This window comes from Pteronotus mesoamericanus, unplaced genomic scaffold (assembly GCF_021234165.1).
Source record: "Pteronotus mesoamericanus isolate MK-2021 breed Mesoamerican mustached bat unplaced genomic scaffold, CSHL_Meso_final contig_50, whole genome shotgun sequence".
In the NCBI taxonomy this organism is placed as follows: domain Eukaryota; kingdom Metazoa; phylum Chordata; class Mammalia; order Chiroptera; family Mormoopidae; genus Pteronotus; species Pteronotus mesoamericanus.
In genome coordinates, this window is record NW_026555186.1 from 43,733,786 (window position 1) to 43,744,748 (window position 10,963).

Genomic DNA, 10,963 nt, shown 5'->3' on the forward strand with positions numbered 1-10,963 from the left:
TTCAGCTGAGAATCTGCAAGCTTTCCATTATCGTGTTTCCTGTTCCTGCACAAACACAGGTCTAAGATGCAGAAAGAGGCAAGGATTGGTACAATTCACTCAAAGCTCACTCGGGGCTTTGTTTTGTTCACTGATACATATATTTTTGTTTAAAAGAAAAGATCTCTACAAGTTATATTGAGGACAAAAGGTAAACTTTGAATATGGACTGGTTATTAGGCAATATTTGGGAATTAATGTTAAAGTATGATAATGCTTCTGTGGTTATGCAAGCATGTCTTCCGCGTTTTCAAAGGTGAAGTGTAACAATATGATGTCTGCAACTAATTTTCAAGTTATTCAAAAACAACAACTATATATATCAAACAATATTAACGTTCAAAAATGTTAACTGTTGAAGCTCAGTGGTGAATATGTGGGCGTTCTTTTGTAATATTCGTCAATTTTTCTAGAAGTTTTGTAATAAAAAGTTAAAAAAAGAAAGAAGCCATAGTTCCAAACGTTTAACTATGGAACTATTTTTCCTTTATAACATATTAATATGGAAGCATCTGCTGTGTCACAACTATAGGACGCTTTGGCCTAGGGCAGGCTTTTAGTGACTAAAATATTTTTTAAATATACAATAATGATAAATGTTCTTTGAAGAATAAAATCTTTTTAAAAATTCAAAATATACTTAAAAAACTCCATTCAGTTAGCTGAGGAAATGTTTGCTGTATCATTTGCAAGGAAGCAGTTCTAATGCTCTTACCAGTGGTGTGACTTCATTGGCCAGAGGAATGAAGGTTTCAGCTTGCATAGTGGCTCCTGAATGTCTAGTACCCAAATCTTGCTCTTGGTATAACCTCATGGGTTTTGACACGAGCTAAATTTTCAATTATTTGTATCCTTCTGTGCTTAATAAGATGAAATTGTATATCAGTGCACTTTCAGGAAGAGATATTTAAAAAAAAAAAAAGTGTAGGCATTTGACACTTCCCATTAGGGATGAAGTTATAAGGAGACCTCATAACTTCTTGTGATGATTAATTTTATGTGTTAACTTGACTGGGCCATGGGGTGCCCAGATATTTGATTAAATGTTTTTTCTGGGTGTGCCTGTAAGGGTGCTGACGGAGGAGCTTAGCATTTGAATCAGGAGACTGAGTAAAGTAGATTGCACTCCCAAATAGGAGAGCCTGAACAGAACAAAAAGTGGGGGAAGGAAGAGGCCTGACTACTGAACTGGGACCTGGGTCTTCTGGCCTTGACCTAGAATTATACAACTGACTCTCATGAGTCTCCGGGAGTTAAGGCTGGGGCCCTCACTCTATCCCCTGAGCTTTGCCTTACCATTGGGTTTCTCTCATTTCAAGTTGGTGTGAAATCTCACCAAATTATATAGTAAGCAGTTAAATATCTCAATTTGATGTGTGGTTGGAGACTATAACCCAAATCTTCTGATATCCAGGCCCCTGACTTCCATTTTTAAGGCATCAACACCATTTTACCAATCTACCCATGATTTAGTTGTCTATTGCTGCAAAACAAACCATCCCAAAGCTTAATGACTATAAGTCTTTATTTCTCACAAGTCTGTGGGTTAGCTCAGCAGTTCTTCTGCTGGTTTCTCCTGAGCTCACTCATGTGGGTACATTTAGCCGGAGGGTCTTCTGGGAACAGGGTCTGGCTGCAATGGCTGAGTAGCTGGGCCTTCCCATCTACATGTTCTTGCATTTTGGGTTTCTTCATTGCATGGCAGTTTAAGGGTAGCTTAAATACCTACGCATAGATGCTATCAAGACTTTGCTTGTGAAAGATCTGATGATGTTCATTGCCAAAGCAGGTGATGTGGCCAAGCCCATAGTCTTTGTGGGAAAAGATTCCACAAATGGTGGGTATCAGGAAGAGTGATTCACTGGGGGACATTATATAATACTCTACCCCAGCTCATTTTATGGTTGTCACTTTTTGGTCTGGCTAAATTTTAAGTGGAAAATATGTCAGTGGTAAGTTATATATGTATCTATGTGTATAATAAAGTTCATATATTGTTTTGCACATGATCTTTAATAAATATCAAATGAATAAATTAATAAATTGATAAAATTATCAATGACAAAAATTTGCAAATAATGTCATTAATATCTGTAGGTTGAGGTTTCTCAAAAAAGTCCTTAATACAAGAATTACATCCTTTATTTTCTCCCATTTGCTCCATTATGCCCATTATAGTGTCCAATACAGTCCTTTGATACATTCTGGCTGATTAACTAAAATAAAAGTGCACTTGGAATGTTCCCATTTCTTTGATAAACAACATGCAGTAAGCTAACATGAGACTTTTTTGTCTTGCCAAAATTCTTCAGTTAGGGGTTGCTTGCTGCTGCAAATAACAAAATCCTGTTTAATTGCCCTAAGCAATAAATAAATGTACTGGTCTGTAAGTTTAGCGCCTATCTTTTCTTCTATGTAATTTATTGTTTCAGGTTGATATTTAGATCTTTGATCCATTTTGAATTTATTTTTGTAGATGGGGACAAACTGTAGTCTAGTTTCAATCTTTTGCATGTGACTTTTTAATTTTCCCAGCATCATTTATTGAGACTTTCTTTTCTCAATTGTGTGTTTTTGACTCCAGTGTCGAAAATTATTTGCCAATATACATGTGGGTTTATTTCTGGTTTTTCAATTTTTTCCATTGGTGTAGAGAAAGAATGCAATCAATGAAAGGAGCAAGTTAAACTGTCAGAAACAGCTGAGCCTTCCCAGAAGGAATTGGGCACTGCTGAGGGGACTGAAGTTCTGAAGGCATATTGCCCCATGCACAGCCTGGAACATTCCAGATCCAAAGAAAGACAGTGTCTTGAAAAGCAGGTGGAAGAGGTATTCTTGTTCCCTAAGACCTGAGGAAACCAGACGCAGAAGCAGCAAGAGCAGAGTCAGAAATGTGCACAGGTGATGCCCCAGGTGGCACAAAGGCGAGGAATACTGGGCAATCACAGCTGCAAGCAAGCTGCATGAACCAAACTCATTCCAAACTTGAGAGGAGCTGAAGTCAGCCTCTGTGTTCAAGACTTAAAATGCCACTCACAACAGATGTGGAGACTTTGACACTATAAAGAATCTCCCCTCAGCGCAGCACACCCGTGCCAGAATCAGTGGGCTCAGTGAAGTGCTACATGGGAACACATCCTGTGGGTCTCAGATAAAGGAATTTCCATTAGACTAACACTCCAGGACTCTCTCCCCTGTTGGGGTTAAAAGGGTCCCGTTGAAAACAAAACCAGTGAAAACCAAAAACCCCCAAAAACCTTTTCCATATCTCTGTTCCAGACTAATGACTAGAAAGAAATTGAGGTCTAGAGATTAAATCCTCTGTAAGTTAAAACCCAAAGACAACAAAATTCAAAGAATTAAAGTTCAAAATTTCCTACCCTTGTAGAAAAACACAAAAGCACTCCTCAATTGCTGATTCCTCGCAGTCTCCGCTGGAGGGTCCTGCTGCCTGGGCGAGCAGGGGATCCTCCAGCAGAGGCAGCCACGGCCTGTCTCTCCCTGAACTAGATCATTCCTTTAAGACCTCTGAGGTTCTATTTGTTCAATTCCTATTTTTTGATGAACCCCACTCTTTGAAGAGTTCAAAGCTTTACTAGAAAGCAGAACATTATCATAGCACCGGCCCCTCAATTGCCTACCAAAGTTAGGAAAACAAATCACCCCTAGCCCTGAGAGCAATGGTCAAGCATAATTGTACTCCCCGAACCCAGTATTTGGTGTCACCAAAGATTCTAGCATGGACAGGATCCAAAAGAAGGCAAGATCTTGGTCTCAGAGAACCAAAGGTGGCTGTCAGTTGGTCTATGCAGGTGGTTGCAAATCTACTACCTCTGAAGGTAACTCAACTAGGAGAAATCTTTTCATAAGAGGTTAATTTGGGTTCGTGTTTAAAAAATAAGGGGAGTCGGGAGAAGATCTATTTACGTATCTGTCTGAGACAGAGGCAACTGAACTATTCCCGCCTTCTGGCAGATTTTGAAATTTGTGAAACTGGAATCCCCAGTCTCCAGGTGCCTTCTTACAGATTAAAAATCTCTTCATTGCCATTTCCAGTCTGAGCCCTCCTACTTAAGTGAGCAGAGGCTCTGTGTCACGCCCTAGAGCTTTCTTGAGCATGTGTTTTCAGTCCTGTCCCTCAGTAGTTTTCAGTGAACTTGGCAAAACAATCTGCTTCTAGGGACATTTTCTCCAGCACCACCTGAATCCACGGATGGCAGGGGGTGACTGTGGGCATGCGACAGGTAACACTGCGTGGGTCCAAGGCTAGTCTTCCCATGCCTCCGTCTCCGAACCAGGATGAAACATGGAATTTGGAGCAGCCCAGGCAATAGTCTCTCTCTTACCTGTCTTGGAAAATTTCCAGTTAATACTCATTAATGCTCTGTAGCACACACAGGGCTCAGCTACCTCACAGTTTACAAGCAGCTGAGGGTAGATCCAAGTTACAACAGGGGTGGGGTGGGGTGGACTAGGGTGGAGTAGGGGAGGCACGCTTTTAAAAGACAGTATAAAATAAGACAAAATTAGGCGTGAAAGTGGATATTTATTTAGAGTAGGCAAATAATCATAAAAATGTAAATATTAAAAACTGACATAATATTTATTAATTGCCAGACACACATCCACAATACTTTTTACCCACAGTTTTTGTCTATCTACTCTTTAGTCATCCCTTCATGTGATAACAATTTTATGATAATATTTTATTTTAAAAGAATAGAAACATAATTCAATCTTCCCTATAGCATAATTAATCATTTTTTAATTGACAGGAAGCATTAAAAAACAAAACAAAACACTGTAGACCTAGTATAGGTTTGTGTGCTTTTAAGACACAAGTATTTTAATACATTTTCTTTCATATGACTCCCATCAAGATAGATATAAACTATCTTTCTTGATGTATAGTTCATAAGCTATATTATTCAGCATATCTCATGTGTAGTAAGTGCCAATGAGAACAGAATCCTGTGCTTACAATTTTGCCAAAAGTCTGGTGATAGAATTTCCCACAGACTAGTTTCTGGTTCCATCCATTCAAATCTTGTTTCTCTTCCAGGATGCCCATACTTCCTGCGCCAGACGCCACAGCACACGCTCCTATTTCGATAGAACCCTGTAGAACCCCTACCCGCATGTTGCCACGGAGGAGGTCATCGCAGCAGGCAGTGGGAGCATTCTGGGAAGCCTTTTTGCATTGGGAAGCCAGGGAAAACTTAACCGCCCATAGGATTTCTTGCAAACCATATAAATATATCCCCCCAAACCTAAACTAAAAGTATTTCCAGCTCACCTGAACATTAGCCAAATCTCCAAAATGCCTGTGTGATGGAAGAAAAAGAGACAATGGCCTTAATCCAGTGAAATAATATTGTCTTACTTATGCACATTTTACAAAAACATATGGCCCTTATTCCCCTCCCTCTTCTCTTTCCTTCCTGAACAATTCCACCCTAAAGCCAGTAAGCGGGACGGAGCAGGAGAGATGCCCATGCTGGCTAGTGAAGGTTAGGGGGACACACAATGTCTCAGAGTGGGATGGCAGAGCCAGAATGGGGAGATGACAACACAGTAGTGTAGTAGGATTAGCTGGGGACAAGTGAGAAGAGAACAGAGGGGCAGCCCCCAAAGGGTCAGAGTCCAGTCTCTGTGATTTTCCTGCCAAAGATGCATAATCTGAAAGTAATCATGAGGAAATGTTAGACAAAATTCACCAGAGGGACACTCAACAACATAAATAGCCTAAAATTAAAAAGATATATATCAATGTCATGAATGTTAAGGAAAGACTAAGGAACTGCCCCAGACAACGAAACTAAAGAGACATGAAAACAAAATACAACTTCATTCTGAAGGGGACTTGAGGATTAGATGGTAGAAATATGTCAGTGTTAACTTCCTGATTTTGGTGGTCGTATTGCAGTTATGTAGAAAAATATCCTTGTTTGCAGAAAACAATCACGAAAGCATTAAAGATGGATGGGGCATCAGAGTGGCAACACTCAGATGGCTATTGGAAAATAGAGTTCCCTGTACTACTTTTCTATAATTTGTGTGTTTTTAAATTATATTGAAGGGATATAAAGGATAACCATGTGAATATATTACTGGGGTCCTTCAAGACTTTGGAAATGGCCCATACCTGTGAGGGGACCTGAAGCTTGTTAACTTCAAAACCCCAAATTTCAGCAACTACTACTCTACACAGTACCATCTGAAAGGCCAAAGTACCAAAAAAAATTTTTTCCTGTAATCTAGTCCTTGCTTTAGCTATACTTGCTTTCCAAAGTCTTTGTGCTCTCCCTACCTCTGCTGAGACCTAATGTGGTAGAATGAATATGTTCTGAACATTGGTGAAGGTCAAGGAGCAGCAGCCTGCCCCCTGAGGACCACATCACCTAAGGCCCACTGGGCTGTGCCTTTGCTGGGTCTACATAGCGCTGTGCATATCTGCTAAGCCTGTCTCGATACTAATACCAGTGGTTTGCTAGGCGCTCACTGCCTTCTACCTGGTGGTCACTGACCGTACTTCTCTCTCCACTCCCACTTATGGTCAGCTTGTGTATCATTTGCTTAATGTCTAGGACTTGGAGTTCTACCTGGAAGATAAAAATCAGGAGTGAGAAAGAAATCTTAAAATCTCCAACATTCACTTTCCCATTCTCCACCCCCACTTTTTTGGGGTAAAATCCAATCTATCATCTCAAGAGGACAGCTCTAAAGGGAGCAGTTAGGGTACATAAATTTAATTGAGGATACTGTTAACAAGTCCATTTGGCTGCACAAGTCCAATCCAGATTTTTATTACTAAATAAAGCTTGTACTTTGATCTCTTCCTGTTTGGTTCCAAACCAGGCAGGAAAGAAAGGTGTTATTTGTTGGACCCTCTCAAAAATCCAACACAAAATAAAGACGATGGCGCCTTCCAGAGTGGTGACAGCAGGTTAAGGAAAGAAGCAGAGTAATTTGAAATACAGTTTGGAAAACAGATTTGACAGGACTTAGTGCTGGCTTAGACATGGAGGGATATCATGGAGGGTCCCTAAGACCATGTCATGTCTGGAGACTTGACAAAAGGACTCACAAAATTCATTATACCGTTCTTCTCATGCTAGGATTATTACAGAGATGTCGTAAAGTTACACCGCTGAATCATAAGGAAAAAAGGACACAGGTGGAGTATGGAAGAACCCATGTGAAGGCTTCCTTATCTCTCTCCCTCTGGGGTGGTGGCGGCGGGGGTCACAAAGAACTCACTCTTCCTCCAACAATTAAACTACAGAAACAGCCCCGGCCATTGTGGCTCAGTTGGTTGGGCACTGCCCTGTAAACTGAAAAGTCACGGGCTCGATTCTCCGTCAGGGCACATGCCTAGACTGCGGATTCAGGCCCTAGTTTGGGTACATATGAGAGGCAACCAATCAATGTTTCTCTCCCACTCTTTCTCCCTCCCTTCCTCTCCTTCTCCCTCCCTTCTTCTCTAAAAGTCAAAAAGTATGTTTGCGAGGGAGGGAGGAAGGGAGAGGGAAAGAGAGAAAGAAAGGAATTTTTCAAGGACTGGTCACATAGGCACCTCTGCCCAGCATATCCCAAAGTTCCAGGCTTCCAGAAGGAAAGCAGGTTGTGGTCAGTATAAAACCATATTGTTTGTACCAACAGCTGAGTCAGCTTTATTATTTAGGGAAAGCTTTATATCAATGTAGGGAATGGTTTACCAGCCAAGTTCCCAGATGGCAGCCACGGGCCAGCCTCGCACATGGAGTTTTTACAGTATGACAGTCTCAGGTCAGCTATGTTAACTCTTTTCTGCACAGGAGGAGTGAGGAAAAGGGAGATGCCATCCAGATTTCTACCGTAAGCATGCAGCTGGACAGTGTTGTCACTTAGGGAGATGGTGGGGACAACAGGAGGTATAGGTTTATGGGAGAAAATTCAATTCTGAACACATAAAATTGGAGATAGCTCTGTATGAGATATCACATTAAATATGCTATGTTGCAATCATAAACAACCTTAAAGTTTCAGTGGCTTAACATAATAAAAGTTTATTTTTCACTTAAGTTACAAGTCTTTCACAGTCTGGTGGAAGCTGGCAAGCTGGGGAAGGGTGACCTCTGTTCCATGTTGTTACTCGAGGACCCAGGCTGGTGGGGGCTCTACCATCAAAAAGGTCAATTGTTTGACAGAAAAGAGATGACTGGAGAGGTCTCATATCAACTCTGCTCTAGGAGTGACAGACTGCATTTTCACTCACAGTCCATGGGACAAAACTAGTTACCCGGCCTCCGCCAGCTGTTAAGTGGGGCTGGGAAACGTTGGGTAGTAGATGGGATGTTTAATGAGCACGACTGCTTCTGCCACAATATCCAGGCAGGAATGTCAGGCAGGTATGACTATTGTGGAGACTTTCATTAAAGAGTCATAAGCAGACAGGTGATATTTAAAGCCACCCTCATTTCCTCATGATCTAAATCCCAATGGCTTAATAAAGGCCATGTTATCACACCTTTCTGGCTTGAAAGATTATAAAATCCCAATTGGTGGATACTCTTCAAACCTCCCTGTAATGAAACTAGCAACACACAGATGTTTTCACTAGCTCACAAGACGGAATTCGGCTTAGGACTGAAGGCAGTTTTTGAAGCAATTTGAGAGGAAATACGTGGCCCCGAAAAAACCCTTCCTAGAAACAGCCTGATGCTCAGAACAGAGGAACAGGGCTCACAAAGGTGAGAAGGGATATGTGAAACTGTAGACCAAGATATTAAGGGGTAAGGTTGCAGAAGAAAAGCCTTAGTTTTCAAGGGTAGGTAACAAAACTCATGCCAAGATCTACCACTAGGTGTCACTAGTAGGAAAAGAAAGGATGAAAGGAGGAAGAAGGGGCCTCCAAATGGCCTCCGGTATATCTTAGTCAGAGCTGGGTGCAGGCTGGCTAGAACTGTTCTAATGAAAAAAAGAAGGTGGGAGTGAAATGACAGTAGAATCATGAATTTTATTCTGAACTGTAATGACTTTCAAATGGACTTTTGGACTTATGGTTCCTCCTTTAAGCTCACATGCATGCCTATGCTGCATGGGTGTGCATGTGCACATTTGTGTATCTGAAGTGCAGAAAAGTAGTTTATTCAGCCTCTCACTACAGCTTTCTACACATTTTATACTTTTACATGACTAACCACATTAATGATTTAGGTGGGGATACAAAAGAAGTTCCAGTTCTCTCTCATTCTTGTGTATGTATATATAAGGTCTATCCAGAAAAAGTCCAACCATTGATAATATGAGAACAGTTTTTGCAACCTCAGTGTAACCTGGCAGCCAAGGAGAGTGGACTGGAATGGGCATGTGTGAACAATGACAATTTCATTGTACTAGTCAGTGGGGGACGATAGATGCCATTGAGTGAGCATGTGTACTGTGTGTCCGTCACATTCAAAATGAGCAAATAGAGCAATGAACCTGTGTCAAATATTGCATTAAGTTTAAACATTCCTGTGTGGAAACTATTCAGGTGATTCAGAAGGCCACAGCTATGGGCAACTGATGATGAGCAGCTTCATCATGACAACACACCTGCTCATGCATTACATCTCTGCAGTTTTCTGGAGAAACATCAAATCACCCAGGTGACTCAGCCCCACTACAGCCCAGATTTGGTGCCCTGCAGCTTCTTGCTTTTCCCAAAACTAAAATCACCTTTGAAAGGGAAGAGATTTCAGAACATCCATGAGACTCAGGAAAATATGATGGGGCAGCTGATGGCAACTGGAAGAACTGTGTGAGGTCCCAAGATGCCTACTTTAGGAGACTGAGGCGTCATTGTCCTATGTACAATGTTTCTTGTATCTTGTATCTTCTTCAGTAACTGTCTCTATTTTTCATATTATAGGGCTGGATACCTTCTGGACAGACCTCATATGCATGCATACCTACTGAGGTCTTCAGTTTATTCTATATCAGATTTAAGGTCAGTGGATCTAAAATGTGTCTTATTTTAATGCCTAGTTTCTATCAAAGCAAAAAAGAACTTTTCACTAGAAATAGCAACCCTTATTTAGTCTTTCAATGATACCGAATAAAGGCTGCCAACATACTCCATGTGCCAATAAAATATTTTGGGATTGCTAACAGGTAACGTAAATTATAATAAATCCAAATATATTTTATTATCACTTTGGTAAAGTGACTCTTCAAAACTAGATGGTTAATTTGTGCTTGGATCAGTGAAACAAATTGTTAAAAGGGAAATTATCCCATAAAATATGACTATTAGTCTAAAACTATACTAGACAGAATAGAAATTAGAACAAAATAGCATTGCAAGAAAATCCTTTATTTTGGGCTTCTCCATCTATAGAAGATGTTCTGCGTCAAGGGTCATAGAACAAAAAAATGTCATTTACATGACATATTGGGGTAAATGGACAAGGTCCCTGGGTTTCAGCAGCCCCATGCCCAATGGGCAACTCAAGGATATGAGATCAGTATGTCAGGATATTAAAAGTAGATTATGGTTCTCAATCTTTAAGTCACACCTGAATCACTTGGGAATTTAGAAAAAAAATACACTTATCCTTCTCCCCTTTTAAGATTTTTACCTCATTGGTCTAGGCATCAGGACTTTTTTATATCCCCAGGTGACTCTAAGGGACAGCTAGAATTAAGAAAAACCACATTAGAAGATAGTCAAGAAAACTTTATATATGTATATAAACTATCAGACTCATCTAGCTTTCCATTTTGAACACAAGTATGAGATTTTTTTTTTAAAAGATCAGGGAAGTAAAAAGAGAAAAATCAAAGTTGTGAAGTTCAAAATATGAAAGCGGAAATCTCTCATCACTCCCCCAACAACCACTAAGTTGTGTGTTTTTTAAGAAAACGCTTATGTATGCAATACATGCCTACATATCCGTAT